Genomic DNA, 26,238 nt, shown 5'->3' on the forward strand with positions numbered 1-26,238 from the left:
GTTTAAAATTAAATATGAGCTAAAAAATACAAATATTACGCTACAACGATTAAAAAGGTACAAAATATAAAAGTTATAAAAAGTTATAAAAATATTAGATTTTATAAAAATATTATTTTTATATTTTTTTTTATATTATAGTATTAAGTAAATAAATAATAAAACTAAACAAAAGTAAAAATAACTAAATAAATTAAAAACTTTAATTATAATAATAATAATAGTTTTAGGGTTTTAAATAATAATAATTAAATAATATACGTAATAAATGCGGAATTAGGGTTTGGATGTGGCCCTGTCAGACCCCTCATGCGAGTCGCATGGTTTAAGGGGGTGGGTCATGCGAGTCGCATGGACACCCTGAACTGGTTCAATTGGACTGGTTCAAATGACAGGTCACGTAATTATTTAATATTTATTTTTAATTTCTGTTTTATATATAATATAAGATATAAATATATAATTTAAATAAAAACTTAATAAAATACTAAAATAAAATACAAATACTTTAATATTTTGTAAATAATAAAGAAAAACTTAAAATACACTTTAAAATATGTTTTTTTTTTTCTCGATTTTAAAAGTTTTTTTTTTTTTTTATATTTTTAATTTTTAAACAAAAATATAAATTTTACAAAAACTAATTATAACTTAAAAATTAAAAATATGGCGTTTCGCTTCGGCGAGCATCCCCGGCAGCGGCGCCAAAAATACTTGATGTCAAGCGAGGTGTATATAAAATAGTATTATTTTTAGTGCGAAAATACTATTAAATACGATACAATTTTACACAAGATATTTATTTATTTATAGAATGGATATACTTAAACCTTGCTACAACACTTATAGGCAGTGTACCTAATCGTACAGTAGTGTAGTTTTTAGTAAGTCCGGTTCGTTCCACAGGGAAATCTTTAAACAAAGCTCAACGCTATATTAGTTTACTTTTATAAAAATACAAATATATATATAAGTAATATTATTATTATAAAGGGGGGTTTTTACCGTTTAATGACCGGTTTGTCGATTTTAAAACTTTAGTCGCAGTTAAAACCTAATGTAAAATATAAAATAAATACAAGACTTTAAATTAAAGCGTAAAGTAAATAACGATAATGAAATTGCGAATAATAAAAATGCGATAAAATAAAATTGCGATAATTAAAAATAAATAAAAGTGCGATAATTAGAAGTGCAATTAAATATAAAATAAAGGAAATTAAATATGAAATAAAAGAATTATGCTTATTTAAACTTCCGTAATCATGATGTTTGACGTGTTGATTTTAGTTTTATACCTATGGGTTAATTGTCCTTTGTCCTGGATTATTTAATATGTCCGTCTGGTTTTTGTCCATAACAGTCCATCAGTCATAAATATAAATTGCAAGTGTCCTTGTCAAATTATTATTATACCCGAAGTTAAATATTCCAACTAATTGGGGATTCGAATTGTAACAAGGTTTTAATACTTTGTTTAATGAATACACCAGGTTATCGACTGCGTGTAAACCAAGGTTTTACCACTTTGTTAACAATTACACCAATTACCCTTGAATGTAATTTCACCCCTGTTTTAATTATTCTAGTGGCTATTAATCCATTCCCGTGTCCGGTTAAATGAACGATTATTCGTACATATAAATACCCCGCCCATCGTGTCCGATCGAGTGTATATGGTAATTTATAGGGACGCCCAATTGTAAATCTTTATATTAATATTAACAAACTTTCATTTAGTTAAACAAATATAAAGCCCATCAATAGCCCATAGTCTAATTTCCACAAGTGTCGTTCTTTTATCCAAACCCCAATTATGGTACAAAGCCCAATTACCTAATTTTAGTAATTAGCCCAACATCATGATTACTTCGTTTTAAATAAGCATAATAATAACTTAGCTACGAGACATTAATGTAAAAAGGTTGAACATAACTTACAATGATTAAAAATAGCGTAGCGTTACACGGACAGAATTTCGACTTACACCCTTACAACATTTGCTAACATACCCTTATTATTAGGATTTAAAATTAAAATTAAAATTAAAATATAAATTATATATATATATATCGTATATATTGAGAGAGATTAAAATTATGTGTATCAAACTCGGCAGAAAACTGGCTTTATATAGGACCTGACCAACATTTTCACTCCATGCGACTCACATGGATTTGTGCCTCTGGCCATGCGAGTCGCATGGCCACCCTGGATCCAGCCAAATTGATTTGTTTTCTTCTTGCCGACGTAATATAATAATAATATATAATATAATATATAATTATATATAATTATATATATATTATATTATATTCTTGTGCATAGTAGACTAGATATTTTTGGTCCGTTGCGTCGGGCGTTTCTTCTAGGCTCAGGTCCCGGTTCCGGATTTTCGGACGTCTTCGCGTATTATTTTATATCGTGTACTTTGCGTCTTGTAACTTGTACTCTTGTCATTTTGAGACGTTCCTCATCAATATTTTGAACCTTTTTAGTTGTATCTTGTACTTTTTAGCTCTTTGGACCTTTTTGTCTTAAATTTGTCGATTCTGCCTTTTGTCTTCACTTTTTAATATTTAAACGAATATTGCTTGTAAATCGAACAATACCAACTAAAATCTTGTCTTTCTTGAGGAATAATGCTATGAAATATATGTTCGTTTTTAGCATTATCAAACATCAAAAAAGACAAAAAAAAAAAAAATTACTAGCTCGACCCAACCGACCCGGGTCTTGACCCAACCCGACCCGGGTCTGACCCAACCCGTTTGACCCATTTTAATTTTGACCCGTTTCGACCCAAACCCATTTGATCTTTGACCCAACCCGACCCATCTCGACCCGTTTGCCAGTTCTAGTCGATACCCTCTGTTCTTGAAAATTTTGGCCAAACTTCGAATTCGAGTTTTATTTAAAAAACTATAAATTCAGAGTTGTTAGAAATCTTTCATTCGAACTATCTGCAAAATCTCAAGTCCCAATTCTTCAAATCGAGTTCTAATTTCAGAGTCAAAGTTTATTTTTAAAAAAGTCAATTGTTTCGTTCTTGGTAAAATTCGAAGTCATTTTGATGTTTCAAGTCAAATTGATGATTCCAGTACATTATATTGAAGATTTAAAAGATATTTCATTTAGACATCAAGGTCTCAAAACGTTCTCAAAATCAAAATCAAATTTTTTTTTTTTTAAAGAAGAAGATGAAGTAAGAAACAGAATACGGGTTATATAATATTAAAGTCGGTTTAAATTCAGAAAAACAAAGATGGAGGGATGGTTTAAGGGTGTTGCGGGTTAGCGAGAGGTCGCGGGTTTGAGCCCGGTCTGAGGCTTTTCTTTTTAGAAACCCTTTTTAAAGGTAGTTTTCATTTTAAAATTTATTATTATTAATATCATTGTTATTATTAAGTATTATTATTATTATTATTATTATTATTATTATTATTATTATTATTATTATTATTATAGTTAGTATTATTATTATTATTATTATTAAGTATTATGAATATTATTGTTATTACTAATACTAGTATTATCATTAAGTATTATTATTATTATTATAGTTATTATTATTATTACTATTATTATTACTAGTATTAAGTATTATTATCAAAATTATTATTTTCATTATCATTTTTCTTAAAAACTACTGTTATTATGATTATTATTATTAACATAAGTATTATTATTATTATGATTACTATTATTATTATTATTATTATTATTATTATTATTATTATTATTATTATTATCTTTTTATGAATATTAGTATTATTTTAATTTATGAGTATTAATAATTATCAAAATTATCATTTTTATCATTATTATTAAAATCAAAAACTATTGTTATTATCATTATTATAAGTATAATAATTATTATTAGTATTGTTATTATGAAAATTATTATCGTTATTATCATTTTTACAAAAATTAACATTTTTGCTATCATCAAAACTATATTATTATTATTATTATTATTATTATTATTATTATTATTATTATTATTATTATTATTATTATTATTATTATTATTATTATTATTATTATTATTATTATTATTATTATTATTATTATTATTATTATTATTATTATTATTTTTAAAACCTTATTATGATTATTACCATTTTTACTACTAGTATTAATATTGTTATTACAAAATAATACAACTTTTTATTCATTATCATTATTAAAATCATTTTATCAAACAAATACTTATACATAGAATATATATATATATATATATATATATACATATATATATATATATATATATATATATATATATATAAATATATAACACGTGAAATAATATATATAAACTTATTCGATTACAAGTATATGTGTTACTATACATACTTGATATAGGTTCGTGAATTCGAGGTCAACTCCGCACTTGTTCAGTGCCGTCATATGCATATTTACTATAAACGATCGTATCGTATTGTGAGTTTTTCATAGTTCCGTTTTTATATATATTTTTGGGCTGAGAATACATGCAATGTTTTATATCTGTTTTACAAAATAGGTACAAGTACTAAACTTAATTCTACGTGGGTTAGAATCACAAATATTCCCTAGCTTGGTAACGTAATCTATTGGTCTCTGTACCATAGGCGCGAATCCTATTGATAGATCTATCGAGTTTGACAACCCCATTCGGGCTAGTCACGCTAGCAGTCAACGGGTGTTTAGTACTTCGAGGGTATTTATCGCACTTGATTCGGTGCTCTATAGACATCAGGGGTATTCATTATTATATTATTGTTGTTAAGGCTTGTTGCCAGGTGCCCATGGTTGTAGAATCTTTTTATTACACTGCGGTGTAAGGATATTTATGGAAACTGAAATCTTGTGATCTATTAATATTATCAAAATCATTAGTTATGATAAACCTATTAACTCACCAACCTTTTGGTTGACACTTTTAGCATGTTTATTCTCAGGTACTTTTTGCTTCCGCTGTAGAACTTTGCTGTTACATAGAAGTCAAGCCAAGCACTGAGACCAGAGTTAACATTGCTGTTAATGGATTTTGACGGGGTGTTACAGTTGGTATCAGAGCGTTGGTCTTAGAGAACCAGAATTTGCATTAGTGTGTCTAACCGGTAGTTGTTAGGATGCATTAGTGAGTCTGGACTTTGACAGTACCTGTTTATTATAAGTTTTGCTTATCATTTTTAGTCTTGACACGTGTTTTTGCATTTATTACATACACGGTGTATAGACGAATCATATCCTATCATATCTATTATAGTGGATCTTATTTATGTCCGCAATTTCCTCCGTAATTTAAAGAATCCTGGTATTATATATGTCTATGCATATTATGCATTGAGAATACATCCAACTATCATTTCCTATTACCTATCTTTTCATACCAAAAAAAAAAAAATATTTTCTGTGATCAAGTAAGATGGCATCTATGAATAGACCAAGTTCCTCTAGCTCCGAAGAGAGCGTGATGGGAGCGCACCAACCGATCAACTACCGTGATTTCTTTAGAAAATGGGGATGGGTTCGCGAAATACTCACTCTATGGAGAAATGAAGAAGGTACTCCATATCACGAGCCGAACTTACCACCTAACGTCGGAGTACTCGATCCGCTTACCGGCGAACCTGTACGCAACACTGTTTTCACTCTTTTCGCAAGGATTTTTTGCCTCGAAGGTCGACTCGATGTAGTTAAAGACAGTATTCGTCCTCTACTCCCGAATTCTAATCAGATAGGGTTATTAGAAGAAGTTAAAAGACTTCGAACTAAATATCAAGTATTGACAAACCTTACGGAAGAATGGGTAGAACTAATTCATAGACTCGAGCATAAAGTAGAAACCCTGGAGGTGACGGTGTTCGATTTGGAAGCTAGGCTCGCACCTACTATGCAGGTACCACCATCAATACCAAAAACATCAGCAACACCACTAGCACCAGCATCATTCCCATCACCACAAGCTCCGTAAGCACCACAGACACCGAAGAGTACCGAGAATGATGAATTATGAAATATTAATTCATTACTTTCGGTTCACGATTAAAAGATATATGTGTATATATATATATATATATATATATATATATATATATATATATATATATATATATATATATATATATTTATGTATATCTCAAAATCGTAATAAAATTCTTTTCATACTAAGCTATTATGTGTGAACCTTAACTTGTAGCTACTATTTGGTTAATTCATATTACTAATATGCTATGATGTACATCTTTCGTTAATGACTTAACAATCGTTAACTATAATCTCTGTTTCAACTCAATAAATTCCATTTCATAAAAAATCAAGTGTATTATTCAAATACATGTTTGATTGTACACTTTCATTTTCGATGTACTCGAAACTTTTTAGAAAACATCATTCGTGCCTTGCAAAGTTCTCAAGAATACCACGAGCACCAACATCATACACCGAGGAATATCAATAGCAATGAACGATGAAGTATTGATTCATAACTTCATTAAAGAAATATTCCTCGATAATTATGTAATCTCTAAAGTTTTGGAGATTATTTATTCTCGTTTCAACCGTAAATCAAATGAGTTTAATATTATATTAACTAATTAAATCCATGATTACATCTGAAGGAAAATATATATGAACGTATATCTTCATAAATATTGTAATTAAAAATTCTTTTGTACAAACTGTTAATTGTGATATTTTAACGGGTAGGTAATACCCGAGAAATATTTAGATTTCACATTAATATGTTACACCGTACATTCTTCAAATCTGATTCAACAGTCATTAACTATACCACTTACATCCACAGATATATGTAGATGTTCACCAAAGAACAACCAATTTTATACAAATTCAATTACATATTCTGATTTAATAGGTGACATCACTCTTAGATTCCTACATCTTTCAAAGCTATACTTTGACTTCAAAACTGTGCTAGAACATCACCTCTATTCATAAAACCCAGAAAAAAAAATATTCACGTCGTTCAAAATTCTAGAATATCATATGTATATTGACGATTATCATCTGCGTTCAAACTCTTCAAAATTCTTGAACATACCTCGGATTGATAATCAATGATTCAGATATGTTAACATTGTGAATGCTGATGAAGCAGCAAAAGCTATAGATGGTCTTAATGGCCAAAAGCTTGATAATAAAGAAGGGTGTGTTGGAAAAACTCAAAAGAAAGATTTGGAACTGAAAAACGGATTGAACAAACCATGAAGGAGACTGTGGATAAATCACAAGGACTAAACCTGTATTCAAAGAATCCAGATGATTCAGTATCTGCCGAAATCCTTAGCGAATACCTTGTTCCTTACTTATCTTAAATCCTTACAGAAGAATTTCCCTCATTATACTTCGACTTAAATATTCTAAGATATCATCGTATCTTTCGTTATAAATATCTTCTATATTTCTGAAGATATCTTCATAACGATTCTTGTTCTCAATTAATTATCTCTTTGCGATATCTTTATTACATCATAAAGGAAATTGTTTAAGTTTCTATATTCTGTAAAATTCAAGTTTAAATTATGAATGATTTATGGAGGAGTGTTGGGAATTGAAGCATGAGTTAGTATAATATAATGACGTCAGGCCAACGTCATTATATTACATTAAGTCATGCTAAATTTTTAATGGAACATGATGACTCACATACCTTACAATCATCATGTGCCATGTTACACTACTCTTACATTCTACTTAATCTCTAAACATATCAAGAACATATTTTCTTGATAGTTCTATTTTTTCGTGACTTCTGGTAATTTAACAAATCAAGATCATGCTATTACAATTTCTTTCTAAGAACATTAGCGATGTTCATTCGAAATTCATATCTACGAATTATGGATAATTACTTGCTGTACTTAAAGTCGAAAAGAGAAAACAAAAGCATGAAGCTTCGAAAAATAAATAGGAGTATAAATCACAGCAAATATGAGAGATCATTAACCCTGGATGTCGATAATTATGGAAAGACAGATGCATGGAAGGATTATGAAAACCACTACCCCAAGAGCAAAGTAGAAGTAAACAGATTCCTCCGGTGGGAGTTGGAACAGAAGGATGATTGTTGCGATAGTCAGAATAAGATCAAGGATTAGAACTGGATTAAGCATTTTCACAATCTTTGGGAGTATGGATTGAGGAAGAAAGTATAGGAGTGGTGAAAATAATGAAACGGAAGAGGTTAATTTATAATGGAAATATCTGACGTAGTAATCAAGGCAATTTATCGCATTTAATCAAAGAAAATCCCAAACTCCTTAATTACCGGAGAATCAAATCTTATAGATTACGAAGATTTCCTTTAATTCCTTGAATCCCAGAAATCAACCATGACTATGTCAAAAGTAAGACGAATCTTTATCCTCCACATTTCACTCTTTTGTGATAGCTTCGTTTATACTCTTCCTATAATCGAATCGTTTTATCCATATTACTCTACGGTGATAAAACTCTATTTATCAACTCATATTTGTCATGAAAACATTTTTATTGTTAGCCATGACGATCTCGATCAAATTTCGGGACGAAATTTCTTTTAACGGGTAGGTACCGTAATGACCCGAAAAATTTCGTCTTATTTTTAACTTAAATCTATAAATGATTTCATAATTCAGACAATAAGCAAAGTCCATTATCCCGAATCTCAAAAATTTTTGAACTATTTACATGGATTAAATTAACCTCGACTAATTTTGACGATTCACGAATAACTGGTTATAAAAAGATATGTAAATATATATGTGTGTATATATATATCAATTATAATCATTATTATTATCAGTATTATTAATATTATTATTATTATAATAACTATTATTAATAACTCATCATTATCATTTAAAAGTATTATTATTACAACTATTACTAATGTTATTATTATTAATAATTATTAATAACATTAATATTAATAGTATTATCACTTTTTCTAAAAGTGATAAGATTATTATAAATATCATTATTATTAATACAACTTATATTATTATTATTAATTGTATTATTAACATTTTATAATGATTATTATCATTATTATTAATTATTAATTATAATTAAAATTATCATTTTTATTATTAATATTATTATTATTATTACTTTTATTATTATTAATAATATTATCAAATTATTATTATTAATATATATATTTATTAATATATTTAATAATAATATCAATTAAATAAAAATATATATATATAGAAGTCAAAAACAGTGCACAACAAATTTATATATATTTTTTTCTGCATTATTTCAATCAAAAATAGCTTTTAATTTTTTTTTAGAGATCGTGATCCAATATTTTATATAAATCGTGATATTTTTTTATTCTTTCTACTGGTTATGAATTTGTTTGAGTCTCTAACCTTGTTTAAATAACGAATTCAGTAGCACATCACAGTAGACTATAATTTTTATATAAACAGCTTCATTTAATTGAGAATTTAAATTGAAATTCAAGAAAACTAGTCGATACCCTCTGTTCTTGAAAATTTTGGCCAAACTTCGAATTCGAGTTTTATTTAAAAATCTATAAATTCAGAGTTGTTAGAAATCTTTCATTCGAACTATCTGCAAAATCTCAAGTCCCAATTCTTCAAATCGAGTTCTAATTTCAGAGTCAAAGTTTATTTTTAAAAAAGTCAACTGTTTCGTTCTTGGTAAAATTCGAAGTCATTTTGATGTTTCAAGTCAAATTGATGATTCCAGTACATTATATTGATGATTTAAAAGATATTTCATTTAGACATCAAGGTCTCAAAACGTTCTCAAAATCAAAATCAATTTTTTTTTTAAAGAAGAAGATGAAGTAAGAAACAGAATACGGGTTATATAATATTAAAGTCGATTTTAATTCAGAAAAAACAAAGATGGAGGGATGGTTTGAGGGTGTTACGGGTTAGCGAGAGGACGCGGGTTCTAGCCCGGTCTGAGGCTTTTCTTTTTAGAAACCCCTTTTAAAGGTAGTTTTCATTTTAAAATTTATTATTATTATTATCATTATCATTGTTATTATTAAGTATTATTATTATTATTATTGTTAGTATTATTATTATTATTAAGTATTATGAATATTATTGTTATTACTAATACTAGTATTATCATTAAGTAGTATTATTATTATTATAGTTATTATTATTATTACTAGTAATAAGTATTATTATCAAAATTATTATTTTCATTATCATTTTCCTTAAAAACTACTATTATTATGATTATTATTATTAACATAAGTATTATTATTATTATTATTATTATTATTATTATTATTATTATTATTATTATTATTATTATTATTATTATTATTACTAATTTTATTATTATTATTATTATCTTTTTACGAATATTAATATTATTTTAATTTATGAGTATTAATAATTATCAAAATTATCATTTTTATCATTATTATTAAAATCAAAAACTATTGTTATTATCATTATTATAAGTATAATAATTATTATTAGTATTGTTATTATTAAAATTATTATCGTTATTTTCATTTTTATAAAAATTAACATTTTTTCTATCATCAAAACTATATTATTATTATTATTATTATTATTATTATTATTATTATTATTATTATTATTATTATTATTATTAAAACCTTATTATGATTATTATCATTTTTACTACTATTATTATTATTGTTATTACAAAATAATACAACTTTTTATTCATTATCATTATTAAAATCATTTTATCAAACAAATACTTATACATAATATATATATATATATATATATATATATATATATATATATATATATATATATATATATATAAGTGTATATATATATATATAGAAATATACAACAAATGAAATAATATATATAAACTTATTCGATTACAAGTATATGTGTTAATATACATACTTGATATAGGTTCATGAATCCGAGGTCAACTCTGCACTTGTTCAGTGCCGTCATATGCATATTTAGTACAAACGATCGTATCGTATTGTGAGTTTTTCATAGTTCCCCTTTTATATATATTTTTGGCCTGAGAATACATGCAATGTTTTATATATATTTTACAAAATAGATACAAAGTACTAAACTTAATTCTACGTGGGTTAGAATCACAAATATTCCCCTAGCTTGGTAACGTAATCTATTGATCTCTTTACCATAGGCGCGAATCCTATTGATAGATCTATCGGGTTTGACAACCCCATCCGGGCTAGTCGCGCTAGCAGTCAACGGATGTTTAGTACTTCGAGGGTATTTATCGCACTTGATTCGGTGCTCTATAGACATCAGGGGTATTCATTATTATATTATTATTGTTAAGGCTTGTTATCAGGTGCCCATGGTTGTAGAATCTTTTTATTACACTACGGTGTAAGGATATTTATGGAAACTGAAATCTTGTGATCTATTAATATTATCAAAATCATTAGTTATGATAAACCTATGAACTCACCAACCTTTTGGTTGACTCTTTTAGCATGTTTATTCTCAGGTACTTTTTGCTTCCGCTGTAGAACTTTGCTGTTACATAGAAGTCAAGCCAAGCACTGAGGCCAGAGTTAACATCGCCGTTAATGGATTTTGACGGGGTGTTACACAAGGTAGGTGATGTCATTAATCTAAATAATTTTGAATTAAAATTAAATCTTATTTATTAATTATTATTATTAAATCTTATTAATAATTATTTTAATTATTAAAATAAAATAATTTTGAATTATTTTAATTAATTATTTTGGATTGTATAATATGCATTTTAGGTGTTTGATGAAATGTTCAGCTGGCGAGTTTCTTAGTCGGACTCTGTGGTTCCACGGATCATTAAACTAAATGACTTTAGCATTTACGTTCACTTAATACCTAAAACATATCATTAAACTATTTCGTTTAAACAAACTCGTGGTATTAAACTAAATGACTTTTGCATTTACGTTCACTTAATATCTAAAACATATCATTAAACTTTTTCATTTAAATAAACCCGTAATTTTACTGGTCATTTCACTAGTATATGATTTTATGCTTAAAAATATTAATGATAGAATCATTTAGAAAATAAAAATACTATTATTGACATCATGCTTACGTCAATACTCAAAAAATAATACTACATAATAGTAGTAGTAATAATAATAATAATAATAATAATAATAATAATAATAATAATAATAATAATAATAACAATAGTAATAACTAGAAAAGTGGCCCGCGCGATGCCGCAGTGCCTTTCGGGTTACATAATCATAGTTAACGTAGCGTTATTATTTACGGAAATAAAAGCGCTTTGCTACGAGTGTTTTTGAATACACGTCGTTAGGTACTAGTATACCTAATGGCATATGCATTTTTAACGTCAGTAAGATTGTGTAAAAAATGAAAACATCACCATTAATATGATGTAGGTAGTTTGAGTTGTTTATAAGTGTATGTATATGTATTGAAGATAGTCCGAGGTGTTTAGCGTTTTTTGAGAAGTGTCCATTTCGCGTATAGTTAGTCCTGTTGGGTTCGTTAGATTTTTTCGAATTGAACGATGGTCTCGAAAAAATTTAACTCACACCGAGCGAGAAGATAGAGCCCGTTATAAATTCAGGTGGAATTCCTTTCTTTTATTTTAATAAAATTATATATTTACACTTTCTATCCCTGGAAAAGTGTAAACTTGAGGGACCGTTGTGTAAATTGAACCGAAATTGAGGGGCCGATTGCAGTGTGAACGCAAACTCAAAACGACAATCCAAAACAACTGAAACGACAAAAATTTGGGTGTGTTTTAGTATATATGTATATCCAAAACAACTAAAACGACAAAAATCCGGGTATGTTTTTGTATATAGGTATAATAATAAAAGAATAATTAGAAAAATTCTCTTTTATATTATATTAACATTAACGACATCACACTCATGTCAACCCCAAAAAAAAAAAAAATTAATTAATAATGAGAAAACCGTTTAAAAATTAATCAGGACGTCATGGATACATAAAAAAAAAATGATGCAAAATGTACTTACCGGCTATACATCATAAAAATTACTCCATTCGTTACAAATCTATTGTCTCCAGACAAAAACACGCAGTTTAAGAAAAAATACCTGACACATGTACTTTTCTTTTAACTTTTCAGTTTTACCCCCTTACTTTTTACCAATCTTTTAGTCTTATATGTATAAAGTAAGGACACAAAAGAAATTTATCACATTATTATTTTCTATTTATAAAATTGAATAATTAATTTGAGACATTCATAAAAAGAAAAGATGAACAGTTGATATGGGAGGAGGGGAGTAGTATATTTATAACTTATATAAATATAAATATAAACATCTAAATGGAATGTCACAATTCAAACAACGTTTAATTATCATTAAATACTCCGTACCAAACATCACAAAAGTTAGACTACTAGTATTGCCCTCCGTGGTTGAGCTTCTTTTGAGCTCCATTGCAACGACGCCAATACTAACAACATGTCATTGGAGCTTCCTTGAAGGACCGTGGTTCAGTATGTCGTTGAATAGCATGTTTGATCATAGAATATATAACTTTTATTTGTTGTACATTATGTATTATGAGTGGTACAATGTATGTAACTAATTAATTTAGGTGTGTCCATTTTATAGTAAATGTGCATGTCATGGAAAATAGTGTAATGTGATGAGTTAGTAATAGGAGGAAAATGTTTAGGTGACGCTGATGTAGTACAATGTGATCGTAAAGATATATGTTACAGATAAAAGTAGTCTAGTTTTATGATGTATTATAAAAATTTTAAAGTTTCAAACCTATTATAAACAAATTTTATGATTGTAAGATAAAGAGTCAAAATGGTCAGAGAATAACGCATTCAAATTAGGCACCTTAAGATGTATTTTAAAAAAAAAAAAAATTGCAAATACACACACCCAACTATAAATAATTCACAACAAGATTTCAATTCATAACCTTAAGAGTTCATTTGACAGCATAATATGGGTAAAGGGTTTTACCCATGGTTGAATAACTCGAAATTCGGGAAGTTCTCGACGGAATAATTTTTAGTAGTTTTCGGAGAACTCGATAGTTGACTTTCGTTGACTTTTAATATATATATGTATATATATATATATATATATATATATATATATATATATATATATATATATATATATATATATATATATATATAGTAGACTTTTGAGATAATTTCCGAGATTTGACCGAGATTTGATCGAGAAATTCAACAAAATCGGATATTGACCGAGAAGTTGACCGATTTTTTCGAGAAATCGGTCGTTGACCAATACGCGTTGACCGGTTTTTTTGCCGATTCGCAAAACGAGTTCTCGCCAGGATTGACTTTCCGAGTTCTTGCTGAGTTCTCGGCGATTTTTGCAGCCATGGTTTTACCCGATAAATATTATTAAAAAATAATAATAAAAAATACAAGAAAGCGCAAACGACCTCAAGCACACCTCGAGGTCTCACAAACAACCAAGCAATCAAGCTAGAAGCTAAACACAGAAAGAACCAGCTAACTAAAACACCTAACTACCTGCCTAACCACCGACACAACCTTAACCAGCCTGATTTCATACCAAACGTGGTTTTTTCATTAGAAAATGATTTCGATGCCATAAACTCGGCAGTTTCATCTTTATCAGATTCAACATCGCTTTCTTTATCGATTAATCTAAACGCCTGTTTACTCAAAGCATCAAAAGCGTCCTGAATCTTTGCTTGAGAACTTTTACTTGTCCCAACTTTCGGCCTCATTTTGACACCCGAAACACTCTTATGCACACCATTATTAGAGTCAGTGTTCATCTTGGGCCTTTACACCAATTTTTGCTTCGGTTTACTTACGCCAAAAGTAACCTTCTGCTTGTTATTACCCTTTTTCGCCTTTTTAACCACCTTCTTGCCAACAACCCGAAAAACCATCTTCGTCGATATACTGATTACTAACAGTCACCACTTTTGGGGTCACCATTCTTGGACATTGAGCATCTGAATGCCCAAATATAGCACAACAACTACATCGCGGGGTTCCCATCAATACTCGAAATCGTCATTTTGATATTATCTTGAAGCTCCTTATCTAAAGAGACATCAATCAATGCTCAAGCAAAACTAGGCCTACCCCACTCCTCTAGACACATTGTGCTCGTTTATGAATCCAACCTCATTGGATAACCAATATTAGAAGCTATGATGCTCAACCCAGTTTCAGTAAAGCCTTCTAGAGGAATATCATGAATTTTCACCCAAACAGGGACACGCGTTAGATCATCCTCTGTTAATGAAACATCGGGGGACCATGTATTGAGAATAATAGGTGTAGAATGAATAATCTACGGTCCTGATTCGAGCACTCCTTTCAATCCAATTTCTGAAACAAACTTAAAGAAGAAGAAACCCTTAGAGTTCATCATAATCTTTTCTAAACCGAACTTCTTCCATACGTTTGTAAACTAGTTTTTAAAAACTGGATATGCTACCCAGTTCATCGAGAAAATACCCATAGAGTATATTATTTTACCTTTCATTCACTTCCTGAATCGATGATAACGGCAGCTCAAGATCAATATCATCCTCTAACGTACCAGACAACTCAATAAACTTGAAATTCACAGTCTTCTTGATTTGATTTCCATTGACTGCACCCAAATAAGATGATGTTGCGTCAACTTTGTCACCTGCAATAGGAGACTTAACAGACCCTTTATGGGCGTCGTAGTACCCGTCAAAAATAACTTAATTACCTTAAACTAGTTAGGGCAAGTAAGGTTCGTTCCACGAGAAGTAGTGGTTAAAAGCAAGCAATTCTCAGGATTTGGTTTTGTAATTAACTAAGAGTACCTAAGTGAATGATTACTTGAACAATAAAACTAACAATGGTGAACTTAAGCAAAGAAGGTAAATAACTAAGAAAAGAACGAAACCTGTAAATAATACTTAAAAAACCTTTACTCCTTTTCAATCCTGATTAGACATGCATACATCAAACAAGTCATGTGCTACCAAGTTCTACTCAAATATCATAGACAAGAACTATTGAGTTTCCTAAAGTGATTATCTTGGGTACGATTATGACACTTACACACTTGTCTCAATCGTTAACTAATTAACATTAAGATGGATTCAGCACAAAATGTTAAGCAACAATAATGGTCTTGCAATAATAAACTACAATTAGATATGTTGGTCCCTTGATTAATAACAGGAGTATTGTAGGGGGTGTGAATACAATTCTTTTAATTAACTTAACAGTTAGAGCAGTTTAGTATTCAAGCAAGTAATTTAAATAAGAATCAAAGGTAATTTTTCAACGGTTATTCTTTATTGATATGAATCACAAAGAATTACAACTGTCCTTGGCGGAATGACAGTTGGTTGATACAGATTATACCTAAGTTATAACTATCGGGATATCTTAAGCTATTACGAGTTTGAACTCTAAATAAATAAACCCACACCACTATTTATTACAATAGTGAATACTTCTATTTATAGTAGTCCTATTATCCATGTAATTGTTCTATTGTCCGCTTGTACATAGGATGTCTGTACTTGTGGGGACAACTGTATCAGAGAGCGTGCTCTCTTCTTTCCTCTTTGGTAGTTATTTGTAGAAACACCCCAATTCGGTTTGGCACCACTATTCGAATAAATAAATAGAATGTTGTGTTCCCTAGGCGTGGACAAAGTATTACACATGTCTGCACATGCATTAAACTTCTGCATTCCCACGTGGTCTTGTAAGGTCACTTGTCAGCCGCCGACACGTGTCCTTTTCTGTTCAACTTTGTCTTCGAATTCTGTTGAATAGTACATTTGATGTAGACGACTCAGGAAACTACTATGCTTGTAATGGAGCATAGCTGTCTTCGTGTAGTAAGCTGCTTACCAGCTATGCTGGTTCTTCTATGTTGAGTCACTTGATCTTCATGATTTGTTGGACACTCATCCTATGCTAATTGAAGAATACTATCTACCTTGTGATAGTAGACTAGGAAGCATACTAAACACTCGACACAACAACATTTGTTGTCTATACATAAACAAACCTATGCTGGCTGCACATAACATTTTAGTGTACATATTTGCTGTTTTGTCATAATTAAATCCTTAATTATTTTGGGGACTCAACAATCTCCCCCATTTGATTTTGACAAAACCTATGACATAAAGGGAAAACACTAAAGCAGCACTAAAGGACCTAATGAAAATAGGCAGTAAATTTGTCCCTTTTTAGGTTTGTTTTGGGATCTTTTCCTGAGTTATCTATATCTTATAAATTGATATGATTTTGAAGATAAACTCATTTCAGATTCATTACAACAAATATATATAGTAATTACAAGGCAGTATAATGAATTATGAAATAACAAAAGATACAAGTTCAATAAAAGAAGGCTATCTATCTTTGTCTTTTTCCTTTTCTTTTTCTTCATCAGATAGCTCTTATTCTTTTACTTTAACAGCTGCCCAGGCTTCAGGGAACAGCTCAGGCAAATCTTTCACATCAAAAACTGGTATTTGAGGAGGTAGAATGATGGGATCTCTTCTGTGTGGGCCAGCACCAATAGATTTCTTTCTTATAGACTTTTGAGCCAGTACTTCTTCTACTTTTACCACTGGTGCATCCCCATACTTAACTGCTTTATCAAATACGTCTTGTAATTCAGGTTTCAATGTGTCTCTGACATTACTTTGATATTTACCAATGAAGTACTGCAGTATCTCCATCCATTCACTAAATCCAAAAGTTCTCAGATTTGTGTAATCTACCCTCATAAACATTATTGTCCCTGCTGACACTGAAGGTCCTTATTGTACCTTTATGAACTTTGATGATCTTACTTGGGTTAGACCTTCTGGTCATCACATCAACATATTTGCTCCTGAAGAAATGATCAGTTAATTCTTTGGTTCTTTCAGTTTCTTCTGGAGCTTCTGTAGGAACCTTCTCAGCAGCTTCCAGCTTATCAAACACTTTGTCCTGAGCTTTAACAATGGCTTTTGCAAATTTGAGAGATTCGGCTTCTTATTTTCTATCAGCAGCCAGTTTAGCTTTTTGCTCCCTAAACTTCAGCCTTTCAGCATACTCAGCATCATCCCTTCTCTACTGTTCCAGCTGAACACTTGTGATATATTCGTTTACAGTGATGTTCAGGGATTTAGCTTTGTAATCAATTGCCTACCTTTATCAGTATTCATGGCATTGCAATATTGCTCTAAGTCCATACCCAGTTGCACAACCTCATAAAAGAGAGCTTTCTCTTCATCATTATGGAGTCTTTGGCCACTATTCGATAAATACATACCAATATCATTATTGAAGTCCATGGCATCAATGTAGAATTACTGGTTAAGAGGATGATACAACATTCTGATCCGGCGTATTCTTTCTGGTCTCCCTGCTGCCTGCATGCTCAGTAACTCAGCAATAGAGATCTCTAGCCTATAGGCCTCCCTTTCCTCTGGATTCATTTTTCTAATATCTGGCTTTCTTCGTGCAACTGAGTCATCTTCACAGGTAGTGTGTTTATTATTTTTCTTGGGGGAAGATGGAGGATATATAAATGGTGATTCTGTTGTGCCAGAAGGACCCACTGGTTCATAACAATGAAGATCACCCAGTATCCTATCAAAGTAAGCAAGAGAGTCTGCTGGTAGTGGTGATTATACAAAAGTTGAGTTGCCACTACCCCAGACAGTAAAATCAGCAGCATCAGTATCAGCATTAGCTCCCATCTCATCCTCATTTGCTGGGTCTTCTAATCTTCTTTCACCCAGCAGCACACTTCTGGCTGGGTCTTCTATCACAGCACTCCTTATTGTGTCTTCAGTACCATCTGACCGACTAGTATCAGCTGGCACCATAACTGACACAGTACTTTCATCAGCTGCCTCAAATAAAGGCTCTTTCCTTAGGGGCTGGTTATCCCTAGGGGCAGATTTACCCTTTGTTTATCAATTGGTTCGGGTTCAGCTGATGGTTCTTGTTTTGATACTGGTTCTTGTGGAGGCAGTAGGGGAGTTATTGTAGTATGCTCCCCCGAAGTAGCAGACAGATCTGTCTCTACTGGCTACTCATCATCATCATCATCATCATCAAGGTTGTTAATGTCTACTGGCTGTTGTTGTGTAGCTCGCTTAGCAGAAGTTGCTGGTTCATAGGGTTGGCTGGATTTCATCATACCAGCCAGCCAGTTAAGAAAAATATCAGCCCTTTCTCCCCATGTCCTGTTAGAATCCAAGTATTTTTGAATCCTTTGAGGTGTCATCTTCTTAATTCTTTCTGCTCGCTCAGCATACAACTTTGCCTTCTTCCTATAATATTTCACCATGAACTTAGCATTTCTTTTTCATGCATCTTTCTTGTATTGATTAATGTTAAGCAGCTCATTGTGAATTTCAAGTTTTGCACGGGAGAGGCTTCTTCTATGCTCAATTCTATGCATTTTTCTTGCAGCATAGGCCTTAAATCTAGCATTGAAGGCATCATTTAAGTCTTGTTGTCTCTTATGGTGCCTCTCCAATTTTTTTTAGCTTTCTTTTAATAGATTGAGAGGCAACAAAAGATTCAGCCAAAGCCAGTTCAGATACATCACTGGGCTTACTTCCAGAACAAATATCATCCACATATGTGGCAGGCATACTGGGTTGAGATTCACCAGCACCCTTAACACCTACTTCAGTATGAGCGTTGTTGGGCTTAGGGCCAGTACTTCCTTGGATATCACCACCATCACAACCATCATCACCATCTCTCCTCTACTGCTTAGGAGCTTTCTCATGTTCATGCTCCTCCTCAGATTATTTTCTCTTCTTGTGTCGTTTACATTTCTTCTCCCCCTTTTTGTCATCAGCGAGGGCAGAAGTAGAGCCTGGGGGAACATTCACATCAAGATCACTGTTAGAATGAGGCATTGAAAATGCAAAATTGTTCCATTCAACATCAGCAGGAGATATGTGAGCACCAGGGTCCACACCATACCGTTGAATACATAGGTTGGACGTTCTAACTTCATTTCTAGCAACACCCATGGCCATTTGATTTACACTTACTCGAACATCAGCTTGAAGAGCAGCCATGCGTTGCATTGTCTCAACCAGTGTAACTTAAGTAGAAGCAGGAATCATGGTAGCCATCTGCTGTTCTTGTGACTCCAGTCTCTCTTCTAACACCCTGTTTTCTTCATTCAGAAATCGATTTCTTTGTTTCTCAAGATCCAATTCTGCTTGAAGTCTAGTGATATGATCAGCATATTCATTGTGAGAGATGATTCGCTGCTTAAGCTCTTCTTCTTCATAATGTTTCTGGATAGCCTCGACTGCCAGATCAGCAAATGCATTTGTTTGGTGTAGCTGGGCTTCAATAGCTGAAGTAGTAACACAGCCAGCCCGTCGAATGGCTTCAGTAACATTAGTAATGATGGATTCCCTGATGGTTCTGGTGATATCACGAGTGATTCTGGCGACTGTCCGTTAGACTGCAAGGGTGGACAGTCCTTCCATCTCTGCAAAATCAAGACCACTAGGTGGTGGTTGTGTAGTAGCAGCTAACATTAGAGTACCTCTGTGGGGTGGTGGAGGTGGAAGGTCAGAATCTGACTCATCACCATGATCACCATCATTTTTACCTTCGCCCGAAGGCTTAGAACCACTAGTATCCTTTGCAGCATCATCAGCATCATCAGCTATAAGATCCACTGGTTCATCTTTGGAGCCAGCAATATTATCAAGAATTACTTGCTCGTCCTTACCAGTACTTTGATCAGCATCACCATCAGATGAAGAAGGTGGTGAGGAAGAAGCTGATGAATCAGAAGGTACTGGCGAAGTAGGAATATTTTGCATTATAACTTTACCAGTATCTGGATCACGAATGAATTTGAGAGGCCTCTATGTACCAGGCCATGGGGAGGCAGCAGGATCCATACCAAAAAAATGGTAGTATGGCTGTTCATTGAAATTATCAAGTGTAGCCAGCCTCTCATATACCTCTTCTCTTGCTGGTTGGTCCAGTTGTGCAAGTAGCTGAGTTAGCTCCTCATCAGGCAGCTTACGAGCTGTAACTAGTGCACTTTATGGATCAATGGTTAGCTGATCCACCAGGAGGGAAACTTTAGGAGCAATAGAGACTCCCTTATAAACAAATTTAGGTACAACCTCCTCTGGATCTGGTACCTGCCAAACATACATAGACTTTTCAGTAGAAACAGTAGCCTTAGTAGATTCAGTGGTGGCAGTAGCATTGGTACCAGCATCCACTTGTATGACTTGTGAACCAACACCTGAACCAGAGATCACCTTTTCAGAATAACCAGCATTTGTAGCAATAAGTTCATCAGTCAATACCATGTCATCCTTGGTTGTATCCACAGACTTATCAGTAAGATCAGTAACCATAACCTCCTCGGGAAATATAACATGAGCAGCATTCTGAGTACCACCAGCAATGGTAGTATCAACCACTATGTCAGCAATGACCTCATCAATAGCAGGAGGAGGTTTAATAATCACATCATTAACTACTTCAAGAGCAGTAGTTGAAACAATATCACTGGGATATGAGGAGGAATAACATAATCATCAGCAACAACCATCTCCTCATTAACAATTGGAACAGTGGAACCATCAACCACATCATCCCCAGTATCACCAGCAGGAATAGATTCATCAACAGCTTTATCAGGACTAGTACTAGCAGCAATAGAAGGCTCGCCAGTACCAGTCACAGCACCAGTAGACACAATATTAGCTGCCCTGCTAAGATCTGAAACAATGAAACAAGTTATGTTAACAATAACAGAATCAAATAAATTTGACTCAACAATTGCATCTGATGTTGGTCTCTGGGGACAAACATGTATTTTAGTTAGCCCTTTGATTGAGATAGAGTATGGTGTCTGTAAGTGCAGCTGTGACTCTGCTGACTCATTGGAAACACATGATGACTCAGATGGTGTAAGAGTTTTAACTGGTTTAGATATATTAGTGTGACTCTTATCATGACCCAAGTTATAAGTGGGCTGAGCAGTAGCCTGAGCTGGTTCAACACGATGAGGACCCAGCTCAAGTCCGCTTTGGGGGTCAGGTATGTTCTCTGCTGGTTGTACTATCAGCAGAGGATATTTCTTGAAGTACAATTTTGAAAAATGTGAAAGTGCCTGGTTAGAAGAGTATGGGTTGCTAAATCTTTTAACACTAGTTTTAAAACTAGTCAGCTTAATAACATTTAAGTCAGCAGATAAATTTTTTTGAATTATGTTAGTTATTTCTGCTGTTTGGTCTAGAGACGCACCAGGTTCCATAGCAGCAACCTTTTCAGGAGCAACAGTTGAGAATGGTGTAACGTCCCATGTGGCATGCTTGGAGCCAGCTTTAGCACGTTTAGATTTGCCTGTTACCAAGAAATATATGAGCAATGGATTCCAATACTAGAAGTAGGTAGTCAATATATAAGACTAGGGTTGTTCTTTATTATCAAAGAGCACTAAATTCTAATACAACTACTGCTTTACCAGTATCTGCGACGGTGGCTGTTCTAGTTGTGGTAGCTGGCCTTTTCTTTCGTACAGCTAGCTTGCGCTTAGCTCCCTCTCCCTCAGCTAGTGCACTACCAGAGGCAGTCGTTTGGGTAGCTCCACTTTGAGCAGCATGATACTCGAGCATCCCTGGCATCAGACCAGCATATGGAGCAGTTGATTTCTCCTTAGTCATTCCCCCTTGTTTCAATGGCAGGTCGATTGAAAAATCAGCAATTTTCTTGTAAGCATCACCCAACTCATTATCAAAAACCAAGCTTAAAAACCTTGGAAAGAGGATCAGACGTGTTCATTTTGGTGCAAGCACCATTTTTCTTAACCTCAAGTATATCCCAGTAGCATAATCAATGTTGCGATTGAATAGCAACCCATGACCTATCTTAAGCTCAAAGTTCGAGCACTGGTCAAAACTTCCTGATTTCTGGCTTATGCATTGTATCAGCAGACCAAAAAAGTAATACTACAAGGGTGGCATATGCTTCCTCAACGGGTTGTGGGCTACCCTACCAGCATATTCAATAGCCTCCAAAACCTCCCTCCGAAAATCATCACTTGGTGGTGAATCAACAAATGGTCCACCGGGCAGTTATAAAGCTCGTCGAATAGCATCAATGGTGATGGAGCAGGTTAGGGTTTCAGTAACCATGCCACGAACATATGGAGTATCCTATTGAGTGTTGGCTATCGTAGCCGTATACCAAAATCTACCTAAACAGATCGGATAGAATCGGAAAGGAACGTCGGTGATGGATCTAGCGAGTGGAGATCGCCTCACATAATCAATCAAAGTCTCATAGCCCATGTTGGCTTTAGACTTGGGAATAGAGAGAGCATGAGCAGCATTGCCTCTAGATAGGCGAATTTGCTCATGTTCTAGTGCAGTATCAGCATTTACAAGGCTTGGGTGCAGAGCAAACAATGGTGCCGGTTCATTGTGCTCTTCAGGTGCCGGTGGTGGTGGTTGTTGCTGCTGCAGTGGTTATTCCAGTTGTTGTTGTTGTTGCTATGGTTATTCCTCTGGTTGGTGCTCAATGGGTTGTGGTTGTTGTTGGTCTGCCATTGATGAAGATTGAAGATGAATGTTTGAATGTTTGAAGATTTGGGTGTTTTGAGAGAAGAATGTGAGTTTTGAAAGTTTAATAACCGAAGGTTATTATGAAACATGAATCACCCTATTTATCCTTTTGGATTGGTGACAAAATGTAGGAGAGAGAAAATGGCAACTGTCATCTGCAGGCGCGTGGACAGATTTGACAGAGTGGCATGTTTTCGAGGGGACATCAGACTTTTGACATGACGTTTAATTGGCTTGGACACTCATCACTCCCATTAGGCATTAAATGCAGTAGGTTTTAATTCAAAATTGAAGTTAATGACCACAAAATAAAGTTGTAGTAAATACAAAAATTCTTTTGTTACATTTAATATGTCGTGTATTTAATTTAAATCATTAGGATTAAAAGAGGTTCAGTTTTAAGGTATCATTTTTAATGTTGTGAGCTATTTATTACTTCATTTTATACATTGTATAACCATGTTATAAAAGACCTCGTTGTGCTGATTGTTTGGCATATAGGCAGTAAACAAAAGTTTGTATCTTACTGGTTTGCCCTATATGTTGTTGAACCAACACACTAACAAAGTGGTCTTTTATTTTAGAGTTCAAGCATACCCAGCTCAGAGATAAGGTAGTTAAAACGTTTCTCATCTAAAGGCTTTGTGAAAAGATCTGCTAACTGCTGGTCTGTTGAAATGAAGTGAAGCTCCACATATCCTTTTTGAACATGATCCCTTATGAAGTGATATCGAACATCAATGTGCTTTGTCCTTGAATGCATCACAGGATTGTTGGTAACAGTAATTGCACTGGTGTTGTCACATTAGATTGGAGTTTTTGTAACATGAACACCATAGTCCTTCAGCTGGCTTAGCATCCATAGTACTTGAGTAGTACAACTACTAGCAAAAACATATTCTGCCTTAGCAGTAGATGTGGACACAGTATTTTGCTTTTTGCTTGTCCAGCTGGCTAGCCTACCACCCAGTAACTGGAAACCATCAGTAGTACTTTTCCTGTCTATTTTACATCCTGCAAAATCAGCATTTGAATACCCAATTAGTTCAAAATCCTGGTCTTTGGGATACCAAAGACCACGTTTGGTAGTACCTTTTATATACCTAAATATCCCCTTTACTGCCAGCAAATGTGACTCTTTAGGATTTGCTTAATATCTTCCACAAAGACATGTGGCAAATATGATATCTGTCCTGCTGGCTGTGAGATAAAGTAGAGACCCAATCATACCTCTATATTCAGTGATATTGACTGGTTCACCATTGAGATCAGCATCTATTTTGATGGATGCTGTCATTGGAGTCCCTATGTCTTTTCAACAGGTCGGACCAAATTTCTTTAGCATATCATTAATCTATTTATCTTGACTTATAAAAAATCCATCATCAAGTTGTTTAATTTGTAATCCTAAAAAGTATTGCAAGTCTCTTTGTAAACTCATTTCATATGTCTTTGACATAAGTTTTGAAAACCTTTGACAATGTTTTTCATTTTTATAACCATAAATAATATCATCTACATATATCTGTACCAGCAAGAGATCACCATCTATCTCTTGAGAATAGAGTGGTATCAATTATTTCAACTTTAAAACCTAAACCAGTGAGACACACATGAAGTGTCTCATACCATGCTCTTGGTGCCTATTTCAGGCCATATAGAGCTTTGTCTAACTTGTAGACATGGTCTAAATATTTACTTCTTACAAAGCCTGGTGGCTGCTTGACATAGACTTCCTCCTGCAGCTTCCCATTTAGAAAAGCAGATTTAACATCCATCTGGAATACCCTAAAGTTCATCTTAGTAGCATATGCCAAGAACAATTTGATAGCTTACATCCTAGCCACTGGTGCATATGTCTCTCTATAATCCAACCCTTCTTTCTGTCTAAACCCTTGAGCTACCAATCTAGCTTTGTTTCTGACCACAATCCCATCTTCATCCATCTTATTCTTAAACACCCACTTGGTACCAATGATCTTTTTTGTTTCATCATCAAGTTTAGGTACCAATGTCCAAACTTATTCCTATCAAACTGAGAGATCTCTTCTTGCATAGCTCCTGCCCAGCTAGGATCTCTCATTGCTTCTTCAGGACACGTAGGTTTAATGGTAGACACAAAGATCTATTCTGGGCAAAACAAGTAGTATTCACAGCTTCTACCCAGTATGAATTCTTCAGCCCAGACAAGCCAACATAGATCTTGCTGCTTCAATGAGAGTTCTATTTCTTCTTTCTGCAACACCATTTTGTTGAGGTGTTCTCACAGCTAGAAAAGTTTTGTGAAATACCTTTGTCAGCACAAAATTCTTCCAATGTTGCATTTCTGAATTCTATACCATGATCACTTCTTAGCTGCTTCACCAACTACCTATTCAATAATTCCATTCTTTTGATAAAATTGATAATTTCATCAGCAGCTTCACTCTTTTGCTTCAAAAAGAATACCCAAGTCTGGAATATTCGTCAACAATAACCAGTGTATATTTTTTCCCACTACATCTGGCCACATTAACAGGAACAAAAAGATTCATATGAAGTAAGTGAAATGGTTTCTCAACAGATGAAATCTGCTTTGACTTGAATGAAGCATGATGATGTTTCCCTTTTCACAACCAGAATACAATATGTCCTTCACATAAGACATTGT

The sequence above is a fragment of the Rutidosis leptorrhynchoides genome, chromosome 1 (assembly GCF_046630445.1).
Source record: "Rutidosis leptorrhynchoides isolate AG116_Rl617_1_P2 chromosome 1, CSIRO_AGI_Rlap_v1, whole genome shotgun sequence".
NCBI lineage: Eukaryota > Viridiplantae > Streptophyta > Magnoliopsida > Asterales > Asteraceae > Rutidosis > Rutidosis leptorrhynchoides.